This window comes from Malania oleifera, chromosome 3 (assembly GCF_029873635.1).
Source record: "Malania oleifera isolate guangnan ecotype guangnan chromosome 3, ASM2987363v1, whole genome shotgun sequence".
Classification (NCBI taxonomy): domain Eukaryota; kingdom Viridiplantae; phylum Streptophyta; class Magnoliopsida; order Santalales; family Ximeniaceae; genus Malania; species Malania oleifera.
In genome coordinates this window covers 93,231,668-93,255,070 of record NC_080419.1, presented here as the reverse complement: position 1 = coordinate 93,255,070, position 23,403 = coordinate 93,231,668, and the positions used below count along the sequence as shown (strand labels likewise).

Genomic DNA, 23,403 nt, shown 5'->3' with positions numbered 1-23,403 from the left:
CTTGTTTCATATTCTGGTTTTCATTATTTTCTCACTATTGTAGATGATTATACAAGATTTACTTGGCTTTATCTCATGAAAACCAAAACAGAAACTCGCAATATTCTCACAAAATTTGTTTCTTATGTTGATACTCAATTCAACACATTGATTCAAACTCTTAGAACTGATAATGGCCAAGAGTTTAACATGCCTGATTTTTACAATAGTCATGGCATAATACATCAATTATCCTGTGTTGAAACACCTCAACAAAATGGTAAAGTTGAAAGAAAACATCAACATTTACTTAATGTGGCTAGAGCTTTGCTTTTTCAATCCAAGTTGCCACTTTCTTATTGGACAGATTGTGTACTAACAGCCACACATCTTATCAATAGAACCCCTTCTTCTATTCTTCAAAATCAAACACCATACTTTCTTTTATTTCAAAAACATCCAGCTTATAACTATCTAAAAGTTTTTGGGGGTTTGTGTTTTGCTAGCACATTCACTGCTCATAGAGGAAAATTCCAACCAAGAGCTTCGAAATGTATTTTTCTGGGTTATCCCCCAAATGTAAAAGGGTATAAACTTCTGGATCTTGTTACTCTCAAAACTTTTATTTCCAGAAATGTAGTTTTTCATGAATCCATATTTCCTTCCATACCAGACACAATTCATACACCTTTTGTTTTTCCTAATTTTCCCCAATATTTTGATTCTTCAAAGTCCACTCATTCTTCAACTTCTATTACACAATTCCCCATTCTGAGGACACTTCCATTGAACATACTCATATTGATACTCTCAGAAGATCTCAAAGGATCACAAATCCTCCTGCATACTTAAAGAATTTTTATTGTGGTAATATGGCTCAAACACTTTCAGCCTCTCAATCATCTTCCAATTGCAGCTCAGCTTCTATTAAAGGTAATCCTCATTCTATTCTTCATTATCTTTCTACTTCTCAGTTATCCCCTAAATATAAAACATTTGTTGCTGCTGTTACTTCCACTTTCGAACCTCACACATTTAAACAGGCTATTGTTCATCCTCAATGGCAAAATGCCATGGCAGAAGAACTTAAAGCTCTTGAATTAAACAATACTTGGGATCTTGCTATTTTACCATCGAATAAGACTGCAATAGGTTGTAAATGGGTCTATCGTGTAAAGTTCAATGCTGATGGCACAATCGCCAAGCATAAAGCCAGACTAGTGGCCAAGGGCTATACTCAATAAGAAGGGTTAGATTTTTTTGACACTTACTCTCCTGTTGCTAAAATGACAACTGTGCGAACATTACTTGCGGTTGCTGCTATAAAACACTGGCATTTACATCAATTAGATGTAAATAATGCCTTCTTACATGGAGATCTTAATGAAGAGGTATATATGCAATTACCACCAAGCTACTCTTCAGCAAATGACCCTCATGTATGCAAACTCAAAAAGAGTATCTATGGATTAAAACAAGCATCACGCCAATGGTTTTCCAAGCTATCCACCTCTTTGCTGCAAATTGGTTTTACTCAGGGCAAATTAGATTCTTCTCACTTTATCAAAACAACTCCCTCAGCTTTTATAGCTTTACTCATTTATGTTGATGATGTTATTATTGCTTCTGATAGTATTGATCAAATTAATGAAGTTAAGAAATTTCTCCATGATTCTTTTACAATCAAGGATCTTGGTGAATTAAAATACATCTTGGGTTTGGAAATAGCCAGATCAGCTAAAGGCATTGCCATATCTCAGTGAAAATATGCCCTGGATATTCTCCAAGACAGTGGTTTCTCTGGCTGTAAACCAGCAAATTTTCCCATGGATTCTACTCTGAAACTCAGCACTGCAGATCTCTCTCCTTCCCTAACTGAACCTGCATCATTTCGAAGGCTTATAGGTTGATTGTTGTACTTAACTATAACTCGGCCTAATATTGCTTTTTCTATTCAAGCATTAAGTCAATTTATGGCTAATCCAAGTACACTTCATCTTCGAGCTGCTGAAAGAGTTCTTAGATACATTAAATCTACACCAGGTCAAGGTATTTTTATGTCTGCAAACTCATCTCTTCATCTTAAGGCATACTCAGACAGTGATTAGGGTGGTTGTTTGGATACTCGCAAAAGTGTGACTAGTTTTACAGTTTTTCTTGGCGATTCTCTTAGTTCCTGGAAATTGAAGAAGCAACATATTGTCAGTAGATCATCTGCTGAGTCTGAGTACAAAGCTTTAGCTACAACTACATGTGAAATTCAATGGCTTCTTTATCTGTTAGCTGATTTGCATATTTCTTATCCTCAAGCTGCTTTATTATACACAGACAGCAAACCAGCTTCTGAAATTGCCTCTAATCCTGTACATCATGAAAGGACTAAGCACATTCAGCTAGATTGCCACCTAGTTCGAGAAAAACTGCAAGCAGGCCTCATCAATATAATTCATATTCCTTCTAAGCACCAACTAGCTGATATCTTAACCAAGCCTCTTGGTTCAATCCATTTTCATCATCTTATTCACAAGATGGGAATGATAATATCCATTCTCATCTTGAGGGGGGGTGTTGGAGCTTACAAGATGCCTTGGAGCAAGATCAAGAACCAAAACAAAATACATAAAGCTGTTATAACTAATATGTGTAGTTAGATTAGTTGTTCAATTGCTGTTATTGTATCTATATATAAGAAGACTACTTGTATAATAAAAGTCCAGCTCAGTTTTTCTAATCAAAGTGAAGATAGTTGATTCTTTCTGCTTGCTTCTCAAAGGCATTCCTCTATTTTACAGCCCAGGTGACCCAGTTCCCGCAATATCCTCAGGTGATCTTCTGCATGCCGGCCACAGCACACACATATGCACGGCCTGATCTTTTGTGTTTTTCTTTTCTCTTTATTTTATTTTGTTTGAAAAATTTGTAAATGGGAATATACAGTTATGTTAGATAGGCCGTGAGAGATGCAAGTTTCAAATTTTGTTTTTTTTAATAAAAATAATAATGTTGGCAGTGAAGAAATAGGTAGTAAGTGTTAACTGTAAATATTAATTGATTCATCATCACATATTTGGGTTTTTGTTGTTATTCGTAGTGTTTTAATATTTAAAATTTAGGTTTAAAGTTTCATTGTCTTTATTGTGTATATTACTTAATATTATTGTTGTAGGATTTGGAATATGGTAATATTAGCTTTAGTATTTAATATCCATGTTTAAATTTTTATAATGGTGAATATTAATTGATTTATTCTTCTAATTGTAGGGTTTTTTGTCTTTTTATGATAATATTTATCCGGGTATATGTGACATCAATTTGTTTTTTTGCAGGATTTTCTTCATTTTTGTAATAATTTGGTTTTATATATACATATCTAACGTCAATTTTTTTTTTTTTCTTTTCTTCTTTCTGTGATAATGTTTATTCAAGTTTTTATTTTTAGGGTATTCACTATGCATGTTAAATGATGTTAGGATACAATATTTTTAGGGTACTTATTTAGGGTGTTTGTTATTATGACATATGTTTAATGTTTATTGATGTATATTAAGTTTGGTGACCATACTAAATCGGTATATATTATTTTTAGTAATAACTTGTTTCCATAATTTTATTATTTCCTTACCCTTACATTGGTTTCCATGTTTTAATTCTAAATTTGATTTATTTCCTTTATTAATCATTTCCATATGGGTGTGATGGTATTTATATGATATTAGAGGTGTGTATCATTAGGAAGATTATTATTATTACCTTTTATTACTATTATAACGTATGTTAGGTATTATTATTATTATCATGTGTGGAATTATTATGGTACCATTATGATATTTAAAATATGTAATTATTGTTAATGTGTGCATATTGTTACTATTTATATTATTTATTATTATCATTGTGGAATTACTACTATTATTAATATTATTATGATTATTATTATTATTATTATTAGTACTATTATTATTATTATTATTTTTACTGTTGTTATTTATTATTATTATTATTATGTTTATTATCATCACTACTACTACTACTACTACTACTACTACTATTATTATTATAATTATTATTATTATTATTATTATCTACTATTATTATCTTTATCTTTATTATATTTTTGTTATAAAATATTTTTTATTTTTATCCCTATGATTTTAATGTGAGGGTACGAGCTTTCGGGCTTCACATACCTTTAGTTTTGAGGGAATATATATAGTATATATATTATTGAATTATTTATTTATTTATTTATTTATTTGTTTATACTGCATGTATATTTATAAATCCACTAATAGAAGAGTAATTTGAAAGACTTATTAAATTAACTTAGGAATAATTCCAAATTAATTAGGTACCGTTCGTAAGAACGAACGCGTAGGGGGTGCTCGTACCTTCCCCTCGCGTAACCGAAATCCCAACCTCAGCTTTTGTAACGTAGACCCATTCTACCCTTAACCGAGTAGTGGTTAAGTGTTCTAACCACACTAAAAGGTTAGTGGCGACTCCGACATTCCTTGTTTTTTCTTGAAAATTTAAACCACAATTTTTATTTCGCCACCCCGAGGCACACGCACTCCAGGACGCTGTGACAGTAGTGACAAATTTCAAAACCGTCACTAATAATATACTATTAGTAATGAATTTAAAATCGTCGCTAATACTCTACTATTAGTGACGGTTTTGAAATTTGTCACTAATACTTAAAAAAATGCACAATTATTAGTGACGATTTTAAAACTGTCATTAATAATTTAAAATTAATAATTTTTTTAATAATTAATTCCTATAAAAATCAGTAATTACATTTTCGCATACATAATATTAAACCATAATTACTAAAAAAATCTTAAATTATTCAAAATTCAAATTCAAATACAAATACATTATATGAATTCAATTAAAATACAAAAATTCCATCTGTTCAATTAACAAAAAAAAATTTAAAATTCTAATTCTAATTCTAATTCAAATACAAATTCATTATACAAATTCAAATTAAAATACAAAAATTTCATCTATTCAGATAATAAAAAAAATACAAAAAAAATAATCAAAAGCAGCATCTAACCGTAGTGCATGACATCGTGCTGATGTTGTGACAACCGCAAACCCTACAAATTAAGAATTATAAATAAATAAAAAATTTATATACACTTTTTGAACATATATGTATACATACTATAAGTATCAATGATTTGATAGTAAAATAATTGGACATTTGGACATAGTTAAAAAATGATACAATTTTAACTAGCTAAGTTTAATTTATCAATTTAGAAAAATTTTGGCATCATTTTGTTCATAAATAAGACATTTTCCATAGAGATATGCACCAAACCTAAGTGTTTACAATAATCTGTTCACAATAATCCAACCAGTAATAAATTTTATGAATGCACAAGAGCTTCACATAATAAGCACTAAATAATATAATGTGTTCATGCATCCCACAAACAATCTATATCAAAATATAGTTCTATGAAAAAATAGAATGTGATGTTTATGGTTTACATGACTTCCTTATGATTCGAAAACAACTATAATAATCAAATAATGCAAATGAGTCCATCATTGATAGAATTTCTCTTAGCATATACAAAAGTAAATTTAGAGATGAAGATCAAAATTCATTTGATCTTCACTCATCCTTTCAAAAATGTTTTAACATTTAGCACACTATAATCATTCTCACAAATATGGTATATGACTTTGATTATTTTGGAAAAAATTTAATAAATTTTTGGCAGTATGCTGTCTGTAAATAGAACATTTTCCAAACCTGCAAGTCATAAAAGCATGCAATTCACAAGATTTTTACATCATACAGATGCTCTATGTGCTCAAGACAACCTTAGGACTCAAAAATAATGACAATGATATGCATGAAAGTCCATAGGATTACATTTTCCAAAATTATAGAAGTTTAGAAAAATTTTGGCAGCATTTCTCCTATAAATAGGACACTTTCCATATTGATATGCTCCAAACCTGGTTGTTTACAATAAACAGTTTACAATAATCTAACCAGTAATGAATTTTATGAGTGCACATAAGCTTCATATTAGCAAACAATGAAAAACATACACAACATACAACTAAGAATGCTGCATAGCCTAACTGAGAGGAAGAGTGTCCCTAAACAACTCTTAAACCAAACAAGAAAACCAAATTTGAGAGCCAACAAAGGAAAGATAAGGGGAAAAAAACATAAAACAGAGTGTCTAATAGTCAACTCAGATGAATCAAATTTAGAAGAGACCAATACTATGATACCATGTTGTAAAGTTAGAGATGTAGAAGAGGAAAGAGAAGACGATAAGAGAAAAAATAGGCGGCAGTTTCTTGGAGCATACATACAACTCCAAATTCGCCCTCTTATATATTAATAATAATAATAATAATAAGACATGAAAGACAAAAACACATAATTACAAAAATAGCAACTCTTCTAACAAATATTTCTAGTGATAAAGGGGAAGAGGATAGCCATTGGGAGGTCAGTGTGGTTCACATGAGTTTGCCAAGATTGACGTTCGCAATTTGAAGGATGAAGAAAATTCAACAATATTGGTCTTGGCTTCTAGGATGAAGTTTAATATTCATTCAACTTTCACTCATCCTTTCAAAAATATTTTAACATTCATTTTATCATAATTATTTTTGTACATGATTTTATTTTGGAAAAATTTTAACTAAATTTCAACAGCATGCCATCTATAAATTGGACATTTTCCCATAAAACTTGTACTTAAAACCTGGTTGTTTTCAGAAAATAAATCATTTCAAGCATGCAACAACCTAAATCCACTACCAGCATGCAATTCACAATGTGTTACATCAACTATGCAGTTGGCATTCAACACAAGCATGTATTCCAGTAGTTTAATCTACAATTCATATAACATAATACCATCAATCAAAAAGATTTAGTCATTCGGTACATTATAAATAGTAATCTGCAATGTTGTTCACATAAAGGCATATGGACATAAAGAGAATGATCATAAGAGCATTTAATTAATATAGCTATGAAGGACAAATGCTCCCCCTCAATTATGCGCTATCACTCATTATATGTTCTTTTCAACTTTTAATTTCTTAGCTAAGTGTTTTAGATTTTTCTCGTTTTATTTCTTCATTTACAATGCCTTTTGGCATATTGGTCTGTACAATCACATCATGATAAAATATCTTTTTTCTCTCTTTTCAGATATCTTTTCAAACTTCATTATCTTATTAGCAAGGATCGTTCTATTCAAATTTATTATTTCAAAGTCGTTGAATTCGGTAATTGTCAGTCTCAAAGAGCACGCTAGCCTAGGAACCAACTAATGTTATTATTATAAAAATAAATAAATGAGTAAATATGGGTTTTTGAAGGGAAAATGGTAACACACACTATTTATCATGTTTACACATGTAGTGTAGATATTTATATTTATACAAATTAAGCAAAGTGCCCAAAATAATAACCATGAACATAGAAAAGCAGCTTACCTATCTTCGCCTAAAGTAGAGTTTTCACTTCCAAAAACAAGCCCAACAACCCCCTACACAAAAATGAGTAACTTGATCACATATTAATGCAACATATAAAGCATAAAGTCAAAAAAGACAACTATAGCACTATCTCAAATGAATGCACAATAAATAGTACACAGAAAAGCATATAGATTAAAATAATCATACAATGTATATATTACAAGAGTGAGTGTATAATGTCTTGAGGGGTTATTTTTATAATAACCCTTTCATTCTCTCTATTTATGCTTGCTCTCCCATTTCTTCGGGTGGTTTGGGGATAATGAAGGTAAGACAATTTAATGAAGCTTTGCTTGGGAAGTGTTTATGGAGATTTGGGAAAAGAAGGTTGCTCTTTGGAGGCAAGTGATAGAGGTGAAATACGACTATGAATTGGGGTCGTTAGTGTACTAGGCTTGTTAATGGTCCACATGGTGTTGGCCTGTGGAAGAATGGAGATTGTAATTTGGCTTTGATTCCAAATGATGTAGGATAGGAACAAGGAATCTGCAGCCATGAGAGAATGTAGGAGAGGAGAAAGGAAGAAGAAGAAAGAAAAAGGAAGACAGAAGAGAAGAGATACAAGGGGGAAATCACACATTCACTTCTCAATTCAAATTCATCAACAACTACCTCCTGCGTGGCTTTCACAAAGTATTTATAAGAAAGCCTCTACGACATAAAATTGCATATATACCCCTAAAAAACATGAAATTACAAACACGCCCATAAAATACCCAAATATTACAAACAAGCCCTCAAATACACATAATTTAAACTAAACACACATAATTTACTAATTGATGAAACACAACAACCATTGTCCAACAAGGATCAACCCATGGTTTGGCTACTTGTCCTATGTCACTCATCTTTTCTAAGCTGGCTTTCCTTTTTCTATATATATAAACTCTGGTTTATATATATGTAGTTATAGTCATATATGTAAATAGACTTGTTTTTGCATTAAATTTTTTTCCTATCAATTTGGGCCCTCCCCTCACCACCCGCGTGAGGATGGGTCTATAAAGTTCATAACTATTCCTATTGTAACAAGATGCTTACCTAGCATACACTTTGATCCAACTCCATTTCTTCATTTTCTAAATAATGGTTCAAGATGTCAGAAGTAACGAATAATGCATCTCCTACGTACTATAACTTAGTAATATAGTGCATAAATAACAGTATATATATAACAAAATACTTAACCCTAAAAGTCTATATCGTTGAGAATTCCACTTCTTTGTTAATGCAACCACGGAACTACCTTAATTTGTTTCAAATCTCTTGCATTAGTTTAGATTATCTATTTTTTATTAACAAGCAAAGTATTATAAGGTGAAATTTTCTATTTTAGTAAGTTTATTATTTGTAATTTCTTAATTGACCTCATTTATTTCAACTCATCTTCTATATGTACTATTTTTTGCATTCTATTTGTGAGAGAAGAAAATATTAATTAGTTATTTTTTCCTAATTATTAAAATGCATGCACTGTAAATAAAAAAAATAATGGTAATTTGCAATAATCTAATTAATTAATGCAATTCGTTTCAACTCTGGGATACTATGTTACTATATGTGGCCTTTAATTTGCTGTGTCTCTCCTACAAACAATTAGCTGCATATTTATTTTATAAAAAATATATTAACCTAATTAATAAGATTGAAAACAACCAAATTAAATTAATTAATTAATTAAACAATAAGATTGTTGTTTCACATCTTTTGCTATATCGTTGAGAATTCCGCTTCTTGTTCCCTCGGTACTTGGAGAGCTGCAGATTACATATTTTTTGAGTGGAGATTCATTCTTATCATTAAAAACCAGATCAATATATATATCGTTTTGGATTCCAACCCGTTACTCGTACCAGTGAACCTAACCAATTCCCATAGCCCAGACAAATCCAGAACCCAAATCTTACAAGCCCCGTCCCAAAATTTTTTAATCTATTGCCCTTTTTTTTAATAAACAAGCCTCAGTTCAAGTTTTTAATCTGTGGCCCATTTTAAAATAAGCCCATTTTTCTAAAAATAATAATAATAATAATAATAATAATACAGGAGCCCATTATTTTTAAAATCAATTAAATCAAAACTAAGTGACTTAGGCGAGTCAACTCACTAACAAAAATAGTACTCAATGAGTTGGCTCATTCTCGAAATCCCTAGGTTCAATCGCCTAACACCCTATTCCCCACAAACTCAAACCAAAGTAGATCAAAGTGATCTGTTCAAATCAAATGCAAACAAATAAAATAAGAAAAAAAAAAGGAACTTATCTTGAATCTTTAATTTGGGGACTTTTGTTTCTCTAGAAAAATTTTTAACCTGAAAAACAAATCAAAAGAAGACAAAGATAGAATTAGGAATACCTAGAAAAATCAATGTCCCAGACAAGAAATAAACACAAAAGAAAAAAAATAACATATCAAATGTTAGATTAGAAAAAAAAAACAAAAAAAAATACAAATCGGAGTAGATCCATACAAATTGAAGTAGATCCGAAGAGGGTTTGGCGAGCAGAAGATTTCCGTCATCATTTTTTGGAAGACAACGATGACCTCCTCAGCGAAGGTGACAGCGACGGATCCAGAGCGTCAACTGCGGCAGCAATGATGTAGTTGGTGACAAAGAGGGATGGAGAGAGAGAGAGAGAGAGAGAGAGAGAGAGAGAGAGAGAGAGAGAGAGAGAGAGAGAGAGAGATCACAGAGATTGAGAGATGGAGGGAAAGGAGGAGGATTTGAGGGAAAGGAGGGAGATTGGGGAAAGGATTAGGTGTCGTGAGGAGTGAAGGAGGGAAAAGAGGAAAGATAGGAGGGAAAGGAGGGAGATTTGGGGAACCCACGCAGGTTTTTCAATGTAAGACTATTAGTGATGAATTTTTCAAACCGTCACTAATAGTGTTAAATAAATTATTTTTATATTTTTTAAATAAAAAAAACTATTAGTGACGAATCCTTTAAACTATCACTAATACCCTATTATTAGTGATTGACAAACTATCTCTAATATTTTTAACTAAATTATTTTTATATTTTTTAAATAAAAACACTATTAGTGATGAATCCTCTAAACAGTCACTAATATCCTATTATTAGTGACAAATTTTACAAACCATCACTAAAATTTTTAACTAAATTATTTTTATATTTTTTAAATAAAAAAACTATTAGTGACAAATCCTCTAAACTATGACTAATACCCTATTATTAGTGACCAATTTTACAAACCGTCACTAATATTTTTAACTAAATTATTTTTATATTTTTTTAAATAAAAACATAATTAGTGACGAATCCTCTAAACTGTCACTAATACACTATTACGGTTCAACATACGGTTCAATGTATGGTTCTTATCTGGTATGATATACGGTTTGATGTAGGGTACGATGTATGGTTCAATGTATGTTACACATAATTCGATGTTGGGTTCTGAGTCGAGTTGGGGTTCGGGTTTCGATGTTCGAGTTTGGGTTGGGGTTCAAGTTCGAGTTCAAGTTTGGGTTTGGTATTTGAATTCGGGGTTTGTTATTTAAAGTTGGAATTGGAATAAGCTTGAGTATGGTAACCTCTGCCATAAGTGAGGGTTATTAATAAACTTGGAATAGGGCCGCTATGTGGGTGGCTTCCAGCTCTTTCCAAAAAAAAAAAACTTGAGTATAGTAAGTATTAGTAGTTATGGTAGTAGTAGTAGTGCTTGAGGATAGTACTACTAAAGTGACTACTAGTACTTATTTTCTTAGTATTGCTATTAGTCGTGCATGGGGTTGGGTTTTGGGTATAGATTCAGGTTCGGTGTTGGGTTGGGTTCAGGTACAAGGTCGAGGTCGGGTTTAGGATTGGCCTCAGGTTCGAGATCGGGTTCGATTTCAGGTTGAAATTTCGGAGAGCGATTACTTTTGTTTTTGAATTCGACTTGACCCCAACTTTTGATAGCAAATTTGTGTTGTTAAAATATGTGATTTAATAAAAAAAATAGGTACGTTAGAGCACGGTGTTAGGAGATATAGGACCCGAATGGAAAAAGTTTGAAGGGGCATAACTTTGTATTATGAATGCAGTTGGATCCCAAATTTTGGCAGCGTATTTTTGTTGAAAAAATATGCGATTAAAAAAAAAAAAAAAAAAAAAGAGAAAAGGTACGTCGAAGTTCCGGTTGATGAGATATAAGTGCCGCATGAAAAAAGTAAGAAGGGGCATAACTTTGAAATTTGAATGAAAATGGGCCTCATCTTTCTCGAGTGAATATATGTTAATCAAATATATGTTTTGCAAGAAAGAAGAGGTTCGTCGGAAATCAGGGTGAAAATATTTAGATCCCACACGGAAAAAAAGAAAGGGGCATAACTTTGAAATTTGAATGCCAATGGACCCCATCTTTGGACAATGAATTTGTACTAAGAAAAGACATGATTTAAAATTAAAAAAAAAAAAAAAAAAAACAAGAGGTCCATCGGAAATGGGGGTGAGGAGATCTAGATATCGTTCAGAAAAAAAGAGATTGCACTAATAAGAGACTAATAGTATGAAATAAATTATTTTTTATATTTTTCAAATAAAAGAACTAGTAGTGACGGTTCTCTAAACCGTCACTAATAAGGGACTAATACTGATGAATCTTCAAAACCATCACTAATAGTGTGAAATAAATTATTTTTTATAATTTTTAAATAAAAGAACTAGTAGTGACAGTTCTCTAAACCGTCACTAATAAGAGACTAATAGTGACGAATCTTCAAAACCGTCACTAATAGTGTTAAATAAAATATTTACTTTTTATTTTTTAAATAAAAGAAGTAGTAGTGATGGTTCTCTAAACCATCATTAATAAGGGACTAATAGTGACGAATCTCCAAAACCGTCACTAATAGTGTAAGAACCCGACCAGAGATAGGTGTATTAAATAGGTAAGAAAAGAGAAGGAAAAATTAAAATGGTAAAAATTAGCAGGGCTCAACAATGAGGCTTCTTTTCTCATCGACGAAGTCTCTTGTGCAGTTTGGTGACGAAAATTCAGTGGTTCTTCGACGAGAGGATGCTGAGGGATTTTGGAAAATTTTGTGATCTCATGCTCGTCGACGAGTCCACTTTGACGTCGATGAACTTCCTTCTGCGGCTCGTCGACGAGTCTGGCCGGTCAACCAAGTTATAAATATCTAAATCACTTGCTTAATCTAGAAGAAACCAAAATTCTCTCTCTCTCTCTCTCTCTCTCTAAGATTTCAAGCCCTTCGTTACCCGAATCAATGATCCGACGTTGCTACATGGATCAGGAGGAGAATCTCTTCGAGGATAGTGGATCGGATCTTCGTTTTTAGGATTTTTGAGTTTTGACCAAAAATTGAGGTAAGGGTTCAATTATGTTTTCGTTTCGGTATATATGTAGTAGTGAGAATTATAGTGAAGAATAGTTCTTTGATGTTTAGGTTTTGGGAACTCGGTTCGTAGTTTTGGATTTGTAGAGTTCGTGTTTTGGTATTCAGGGAAATGTAAGGGGATTCTATTTATATCAGTTATTTTTGAAATCTGAATCGGTAAAAATGTAGTTTACGATTCTATGTATATTTTGGCTACTTATTTGCGAAAATCTATCGAGTAAAAATATAGGATTTTTGGGTTACAATTTTGGAAAAATTGGGGGTTTCGGGTATCATCTCTGTTTCTATTTGAAAATGTATGTTTGTATAAACTGTGGTATCGAGATGACCGTACCTGTATTTGTATTAAACTATATTCTCCAATCGAAACGATACGATTTGTTGTATACCCAAATAAGTGTGGAATGAACTGCTATATGTAAAATGTTCCAGGTTTTGTGAAACAATCGTGACGGCTAATTACCATATGCTGAGAGGTATAAGAACATGAGTTCCAAAATGTTTCAGGTTTTGTGAGAATTTCCATGTCTCGGCTAAATTCCACGGGCAAATGCCACGTCTCAGTTAAATACTATGGGCAATAGTGTCCAGCTCTATATCCGAGGGTGTGAAATACCACTTGTATACCAGTTGGTCACAGATGGGTGTTTTTACACCGTTTTAACAATGATATTGTTGTAGGGCTTCGGCTAATGCTAGGTTATCGGGTGCTCCGTGTAATGTGGCCTGGCTTAGGCCGAAAAGTGTGATGACACTGACCGTATGTTTGGTGAGATGTATACTGGAACTGCGTTGTGAAAAATACTTGAACTGTATTGTGTTATGTTTTATGTCGAAATAACACTTATATGCCACACACTGATATAACCTATTTCTTCCTTACTGAGAGGTGTCTCACCCCGAATATACAAATATGTTTCAGGTCCTTTGAGTAGCCGAAACTAGTGTCCTAGCATTTGGGAGCGTGGTTATCTGTTTGCCTCGTATAGTACTTGTGTAAGTACTTATTTTGTAACAGGGTTATCATTGTTGGGTTTTGTAGACACCCGGGGCATGTACTGTATTTTGGAGTTTAGACTCCGGTTACGTATAGACTCTGGTATGGTATGTTGTATGTATTAGAAAGAACATTTTCGTTGCGTATGTGATGTATATGTATGTGTATGTGAATGTGCATAGGATACAGGCGTACCCCACGGGGACGGACCCTCATTCAGTGTAGTATCATGTATGTTTTAAATGATACAAAGCAAAGTTAGGTTACTAAATCACATCCTGGGGCCTATATGCGGGTTCGGGGCATGACAGCTTGGTATTAGAGCAAACTAGGTTGTTAGGTCTTGTAGACTTAGTTAGGCGTGAATATGTGTACATACCAGAGTATTGGAATGTAGTGAATGGGTAGAGTAGGTTGAGGATTGTCTTGTAGCTAGACAGAGATTTGTTGACGGTATTCTATGTTTTTTCCTGGAATGATGATTTTAGTAAAACCACAGCAAACCATTGATGGTTTCGTGTCGGTGTGGTAGGACAGACCTAGATCCGTGAGAGTTGTAGTGAACATGATTAGCTTTCAATGATTGTGTTAACTGTGTATGATATAGGATTTTTAACCGATTCCTATCCTACTTGCAGAATGGAGCCCAAGGATAACAACTTAGATAGTGGTTCTGAGGGGACTGCAAGTGATGGGTCTCCTTCTATGCCTCAGGGTTTGACGAGGCTAATCATGCGAGAGATCGAGCAAAGTTTTAGGGGACGTGAGCATTCTCCTACTGCTACAGGTTGTACCATAGAGAGGTTCACCCGCATGTACCCTCCGATGTTTATTGGAGGACCCGATCTGATAGTAGTAGAGAACTAGGTGTAGAAGACTGAGAAGATATTGGAAGTTCTTCACTGCGCAGACCAGGAAAAGGTTCTCTATTCTACTTTTCAGCTGGCATGAGAAGCTGAAAGATGGTGGACTGCAATGAGTCTGCTTGAGAAGCAGAGATTGGTCCATCTGGTATGACTTAGAGCCGCTTCAAGGAGGTATTTTTCTAAAGATACTTCCCGGCTTCCACTCGTGACACAAAGGTCGATGAGTTCTTAAGCCTGACTTAAGGAACCCTGACGATGCAGAGATATGCTACCAGATATATTGAGCTATCTCATTTCGCGCCGCATTATATCTCAAACTAGTATGAGAAGACTCGGAGGTTTGAGAATGGTCTGAGGAAGGACATCCACAGGCTTGTAGGAATGCTAAAGATTCGAGAGTTCTTTGTTTTGGTGGATAAAGCCACCATAGTTGAGGCTGACCTCCAGAGGGATGAGGTGGTACAAGAACAGAAGAGGAGACGAGTATCTTATGGTTCTCAAACTGGTCCTCGATAGGGACAATGGAAGAAGAAGAACTATGGTTCGGGTTATCGCCAGAATACCGAATGGCAAGGTCCTCAGGGGGATCCATCTTTCACGAAATGCACCAAGTTTCATAAATGGCATGATGGTGAATGCCGACCGTTCGTGGGTAACTACTACAACTGTGTCAAATCAGGTCACATATCCTGAAACTGTCCTGCGCAGATGAGCGGTACGCCTGTACCGAATCCAAACCGGGGGAGTAATAAGGTGCCTCGGGAAAACTTTCAAGAAAACACGACTCTAGTAAGGGTGTACTCACTTACTCCAACAGATGCTGAGCATGCTGGAAACGTGGTGACAGGTACCCTATTATTGCTTTCGAATAGAGCTATTGTGTTATTTGATTCGAAAGCAACTCACTCCTTTATATCTGCAAATTTTGTGAAACTGTGTGGGGTTGAAACCTAAGTGATGGATGAGGGGTTGTTTGTGGCTACACCGTCTAGGAGTGTGATGATCTATAGGAAGATGTTAGAGAATTGCCTAGTGGTAATTCAGGGAAAGTCGCTACCGATGAATCTAGTAGTATACGACATGTATGGATTTGATGTTATACTAAGGATGGATTGGTTATCTTCCAGTTTTTCGGTGATTGACTATTGTAGGAAAGTGGTGGTGTTCAGACCTCCAAGGGAGTAGGAATATGAGTTCGTAGGATCGTGTGTGCATTTCGACGCCACAAATTCTGTCAACTATGTAGGCGAGAAGCTTACTCTTGGACGGCTGTCAGGGGTACCTAGTTTGTGTGAAGGAAACACCATGGGATGATCTGAAACTTGAAGATATCCGAGTGGCTAACGAATTTCTAGATGTATTCAAGGAAGACTTTCCCGATTTACCTCCTGATTATGGAGTGGAGTTCGTTATTGAATTGCTGCCAGGCAAGGTACCGATCTCAAAAACTCCATACTGGATGGCTCCAGCTGAACTTAAAGAGTTGAAGGAGCAGCTACAGGAACTACTGGATAAGGGTTTTATCAAACCTAGTGTTTCACCTTGGGGACCTCCAGTATCGTTTGTGAAGAAGAAGGACGAGTCAATAAGAATGTGCATTGATTACCGTAAGATCAACAAGGTAATAGTGAAGAACCGATACCTGTTGCCTCGTATAGATGACCTGTTTGACCAGCTGCAAGGAATGCAAGTCTTTTCAAAGATCGATCTATGGTCAGGGTATCATCAGGTGAGAGTTAGGACTGAGGATGTTGCGAAGACTACTTTCCGAACCATATATGATCATTACGAGTTTCTGGTCATGCCTTTTGGGTTAACTAACGCTCCAACAGTATTTATGGAACTAATAAATAGGGTTTTCCATGAATACCTGGATCAGTTTGTAGTGGTATTCATTGACGATATTCTAGTGTACTCTAGGATTTCGAAAGAGCGTGAGAATCATCTGAGGTTGGTACTTCAGGTACTGCGGGAAAGGAAGATGTATGCAGCAGCTGAAGAAATGTGAGTTTTGGCTAAATCAGGTCGTGTTTCTAGGCCATGTTGGGCGAAGGGTGCTATCTCAGTTGATCCAGGTAAGATAGAAGCAGTGGTTGATTGGATGAAACCAAAGAGCATGCAGGATGTTCGGAGTTTCCTAGGACTAGCTAGGTATTACCTACGGTTTGTGGAGGGATTCTCTAAGTTGTCTGACCCTCTGACACGGTTGACAAGAAAGAGTGTGAGATTTGACTGGACTGACGAGTGTGAGCAGAGTTTCCAGGAGTTGAAACAACCACTGGTCATTGCTCCGGTTTTAACCATCCCATCTGGGGATGGTGGTTTTGTGATTTACAGCGACTCATTGTTGAAGGGTTTGGGATGTGTGCTGATGCAACAAGGAAAATTAATTGTTTATGTTTCTTAGCAACTTAAGGAGTACGAGAAGAATTACCCCACACATGATCTAGAGTTGGCGGCAGTAGTATATGCATTGAATATCTGGAGACACTACTTATACGGTGAACAATGTGAGATCTTCACGGACCACAAGAGCCTCAAATAATTTTTCATGCAAAAGGAGTTGAACATGAGGTAGAGAAGTTGGCTTGAACTGATCAAGGACTACGATTGCACCATTAGCTATCACCCGGAGAAGGCTAACGTGGTAACTGATGCGTTGAGTTGAAAGTCAGAGCATGCAGCAGTATCTACAATTATAGCCTAGCATCATATCAGACAGGATCTGGAAAGTCTTGGCGTGGAGTTGGTCGATGGTAATCACCAAGCTTTCATTGCTAGCTTGGTGATCCAGCCGACCTTATTTGAGAGGATTAAAGCCGCGCACGCTAGTGATGTGGAGTTGGTTGAGACTATGGAGAAAGTGCAGCAAGGGTTGGTTGTAGATTTTAACATCTCCGAGGGAGGGGTGCTGAGGCTTGGGACCAAGCTGTGCATTCCAAACAACGAGGGTATAAAGCGGACGATCCTGGAAGAGGCGCGTCGTTCTTTGTATACGGTACATCTGGGTAGTACGAAGATGTATCAGGATTTGTGCGAATCTTTCTGGTGGAGTGGCATGAAAAGGGAGATTGCTCGATTTGTGGAGCAATGTCTGACGTGTCAGCAGGTAAAAGCTGAACATCAAAGGCCAGTAGGGTCGTTGCAATCATTGAGCAGTCCATAGTGGAAATGGGAACACATCTCCATAGACTTTGTCACAGGGTTACCACCAGCAGTTCATGGGTAGAATGCTATCTGGGTGATTGTTGACGAGCTAACTAAATCTGCTCACTTTATAGCGATGAAGATTAACTACTCTTTGAGTAAGCTAACAGATTTGTGCGTGCAGGAGATAGTTAAAATGCACGGGGTACCAGTGTCCATTGTTTCAAATCGACCAAAGATTCACTTCTCGATTCTGGAAGAGCTTCCAGGAAGTACTAGGGACAAAGCTTACATTCAGTACAACGTTCCACCCCTAGACGGATGTATAGTCAAAGAGGATGATACAGATCTTGGAGGATATGTTACGGGCGTGTGTGTTAGACTTCGGCGGTAGTTGGATTCGATTTCTACCATTAGTGGAGTTTGCCTATAACAATAGCTTCCACGCTAGTATCGGGATGGCACCACTCGAAGCATTGTATGGTCCGAGGTGTCGATCTCCTTTGTATTAGGATGTGGTCAGTGAACGACAGGTATTGGGGCCCTAATTAGTGCAGTAGGCTTCTAAGAAAGTTGGTTTGATCAGGGATAGGATTAAATTGGCTTAGAGTCGGCAGAAAAGTTACGTGGATGTTCGCCACCGTGAGTTGGAATTCGAGGTCGGGGGTAAGATATTCCTAAGTATCGTTCCGATGAAAGGAGTGATGAGGTTCGAGAAGAAGGGCAAGTTGAGCCCGAGTTATATCAGACCATTCAAGATACTGGAACGAGTGGGTCCGATATCCTATAGGATTGTACTACCCCTAACGCTCTCGAGGATCCATGATGTGTTTCACGTATCCATGTTGAGGAGGTGCATGTCATATCCGTCACATGTGATTAGTTACGAATCCTTAGAGATTGGGAATGCTTTGTCGTATGAGGAGATACTTGTTCAAATTCTGGACCATAAAGTTCAGAAGTTGGTTACTAAGGAGATACCGTTAGTGAAGGTACTGAGGCGGAATCACGCAATTATGGAAGCTTCTTGGGAGTTAGTGTAAAGAATCAGAGAATTATGGTAATTAAATAATAGAAGAAAGGAGAGAAAAGAATTTTTCACAAGGGATTTCAGCAGGGTCTCGTCGACGAGTGAATGGGAACTCGTGCCTCATCGACGAGAACTTACCGAGAGGCCTATTCTAGGGTCTGAAACTCGTCGACGAGATCCCTTCATTGACTCATCGACAAGGCGACGTGTCTCATCAAGGAGTCCACGCAGACCAACTTTTTATATAAGGCTGAAAATTATTTTTCTACAAGAATTTCAGATTTCACTTTACTTTCTCTCTCTCTAACTCAGTTCCTCTGACTTCTCTCTACAAATCTGGCTCTGTCTCTCCCCAATTCGATGATTAGAAGCTACCACGGTGATTCTGGGGAAATTTTCTATAACATAGTTGGAGCAAAATGTTGATTTGAGAAGTTTGGGAACCATCCCAAAACTAGGGTAAGTGGATTATTTGAGTATTTCTAGTATTACCAAGTTCATTTAAGCTTAGATTTTGTATTATATGAGAATATACTAGAGTTTTGTGAAGTAAAATAAGGATATTATATTTTTATGAATAGGGTGTTTTGGGGACCCTACAGGAGTGGGTTGAGGACCCTGTGGATATCTTTTCAAAAGCCCGGGTAAATAATGAATAGTTTATAATTCCAAAGATGGAAAAATGAAGAAAATTTTGAGTATATAGTTGATTGACAGGATATATATAATATTTTCAGGGTTATGAAATTATAAATGCCAGAGGTGTAATTTAGAACATTAGTAGGCGAGCTTAATTACGCGGTGAGGAAAATATGCTATGCTAGGATTTTAGTATGGTTATCAGTAGAAATTACATGTTTTACCAGATTATTATTATTCAGATTATAAAATATTTGTATAGCAGAAAATATAGGTTTCAGAGCATGTAAATCTATTTATTTAAATAGTGTGGCATAAGCTCATAATAGATTAGTACAGTATTTATACAAGTTATAGATACCATGTTTTACAGCATATTAGCAGAAAATGTCAGGGAATATATATGCTCTATAGAATGATAAATTTCCAGTATACATACAAATAGAAATTTTACAGAATATTCATAACCCTGATTTATATAATTTTCAAGATACCATTGTCGCGACGTCCCGGGAGCGCGTGTGCCCCGAACGGTGAAATAAAAATCAATTTTAATTTTCAAGAAAAAATAGGAAATGTCGGAGTCGCCACTAACCTTTTAGTGTGGTTAGAACACATGATTACTACCCCGTTAGGGGTAGAATGGGTATACGTTACCAGAGTTAGGTTCGGGAGTTCGGTTACGCGAGGGGAAGGTACAAGCACCCCCTACGCGCCCGTTCTTACGAACGGTACCTAATTAACTTGAAATTATCCCTAAGTTAATCTAATAAGTTTTTAAATTACTCCTTTTTATGAATTTATAAATACACATGAAAAATAAATAAATAAATAAATATAATATATACATATATATTTCCTCAAAGCTTAAGGTACGTGATGCCCGAAGGCTCATACCCCAACAATAAAATCATAGGGATAAAAAAATCAAAAATACTTTATAACAAAAATATAATAATAATAATAATAAATGATCATAAAATAATAATAATGATAGTAATAGTAATGATCTACAATAATAATAATAATAATAATATTAATACTAATAACTCAACACATGTATATATACGTCTGATAATGATGAATAGCATGTACCCTAATATATGGAAATAATATGTGACTATACACATGCTAACATACATATATACTTGCACAAAAAGGATAGTAAGAATAATACCGCGTTCCAAGATTTACAATATCAGCCCACCTCTAAAAATATACATATGTATGTATATATAATAATTATGGCAATAATACTATTAGTAATAATAAGTATATATTAATAATACTAAACCTGCTTTAATAAAAACATGTAAAATATGGAAATAATAAACTAATCCTATAATTAACATGTAAATACAATTTGGAAACAAATCAAGTAAAATTATGGGAACAATTCAAATTATAATCTATTATGCGAATATATATATATATATATATATATATATATATATATGGGTATAATATATAAACATGTGATAATTAGGAAATATACCAAAATCTAACATGGAAATACAGTAAAAATACGAAAATAAATATGTAATCAAGTATACAATAAGAAGGATAGGTACCTAAACATATGAGGTGATCACAATAATAAGATGTAAACTATACCATTAAATAATAATATAAATATGCCAATAAATAATTAAGGCAATGACAATAATACCTGTGCATGCAAATTAGATATACAATTAAAATATGCAATCAATAATAACATAAATATAAATATATAAGGTCATAATAATAACAATCACATAAGTATGTAAAAATATATATAAAACAAATATGCAACATAATAATAATAATATGCAAAATAAATACACAATGATAATATGACAACAATATTAAAGTATACAATAATAATAACAAGAAAAATATATCATGGATATTAAACATTAAAACAAACAATGTAGCAGACAACAATAGTATTAATATTTTATATATATAATAAACGCAGCAAAAAGCACACTTTAAATATTAAAATGAATTTCTACAATGAAGTTTCTACAACTATATTTAATATCTAGAGATAAATAAATAAACAAATAAGCATGAACAAATATCATAAACTGAATATTTAATATATACAATCAAGAGTTTAATCCTGCATATTTAAAAAAACACAACTAATAAAAATCAGTTAATCATTTAATTTCTACACATACATAATAAAGAATTAAACTTTAAATGTTAAAACGGAAGCAAACAAACCAACTATAAAAAAAAAAAAAAACAATATACAACACAGTAACTTTAAATAAATGCAATACAGATGATTACATGCAAGTGGGTGTGTGCGTATGCAGGAGTGTGTGCGTGCTTACCAAGGCCTTACCGTTGTGGGTGATGCTGGAGGTCGCCGGAGATACTGGAGGGTGGTCGGAGATCCTGGACTGTCTGCTGTGTGGCCGAAGGGAGGGGCGTGGTTCTGCTGTGCTGCAACTGGTGTCGGCGGCGTGAGGAGCAGGTTCGGCGAGTAGGCGGTGGTGACTGGCAACGAGAGATGGTGGCCGGATCTGCGGCGTGGAGTTAAGTTTCAGCGAGACTTGGGCTGGTATTCAGAGTAGCAGAGTTGCTGTGCGTGGCCGGAGGGAGGCTGGGAGATGGTTGGGCGCAAGGTGGCTGCTGTGTAGTTCTCGGATGGTTGCAGCGGCAGCAGTTGCAGAAGGGGGGATCGCTTGTGTTTTTGGAGTTGTGAGTAGGCGGCTGGGTTGTCTGGTTTGTGGGGAGGCGGCTGGGTTGTTTGGGTTGTGGGGAGGCGACCAGAGCAGTGGGGATGACTGGCTGAAAGGGTATCTGGAGGTGAGCCTAAGGAGAGTAAGAGACTGAGACGGAGGGAGAGGCGGAGGTGCCGAGAGAATGAGAGAGATGACGAGGTTGAGGGACTTAGGTTCTTTTTTGTTTTCCTCCTCCGCCGCGCTGCCCCCCCCTACCGGTTATGCGAACTTGCCTTTAAATAGGCATCCCCCCAAAACCCTAAAAGAACTTACCTTTTTTTGTTTTTTCTTTTTATAATGATAATACTAATTACAATAATAACAATAATAATAGTAAGATAATAATAATAATAATAGTATTACTATTACTAATAATAATAATAATAATAATAATAATAATAATAATAATAATAATGTTACTAACAATAATAATAGTAAATAATAATAATAATAATAATAATAATAATAATAAAAGTAATAAAAATAATAATAGTAATAATTATGATGATAATAGCAAAATGATAGTAATAATAAAGTATAAATAATAATATAGGAAAACAATAATAATAATAATAATAATAATAATAAATAAATAAATAATATACCCAAAATAATAATAGTAAAATAACACTAATTATAATACTAGTAATGAATAATAATAAATAATACAAATAATTATAAGAAAATAATAATAATAAAAATAAGGTAATAATAATAATAATATAATGAGAAGGGACCCCTTTGTTCTATTCGGTTAGGGCAAAAATAGGGTGTCTACAGCGATTTACAGTATACGTATAGAAACATATATTTTCAACATTTTTAATAATACCATGATTTCAGAACTATTGACCTTATAGGTCACGCCCAGTTTTGATTATGACAAATACTCATAATATTTAATGGGTATTTGAGATTATGTGCAGGAACCTCAATCATCAAGATCAAGTTGCACATTGAGCAAGTGAAGATCATTGAAGACCAAACTTCATTGTGTTGTAATATATACAATTCATCTACAAAATTGGTCTGTAATAGTAATTAGGACCTTTGGTTTGTAATAAGCACACACACATCACATGCATGGTATAATACGTAAGCTCAAACCAAGTATAAC

At 34.5% G+C, this 23,403-nt stretch overlaps 1 long non-coding RNA gene across 1 annotated transcript; it reads right to left on the bottom strand.

Moving 5' to 3' along the window:
• Positions 1-4,894: 4,894 nt before the first annotated feature.
• On the bottom strand, positions 4,895-22,487 carry LOC131151734 (uncharacterized). The gene is made up of 3 exons (XR_009135753.1): positions 21,905-22,487; positions 7,474-7,526; positions 4,895-5,087 (listed from the first exon to the last, which is right to left on the bottom strand). It is a non-coding gene; the product is annotated as an uncharacterized LOC131151734 (long non-coding RNA).
• Positions 22,488-23,403: the final 916 nt, after the last annotated feature.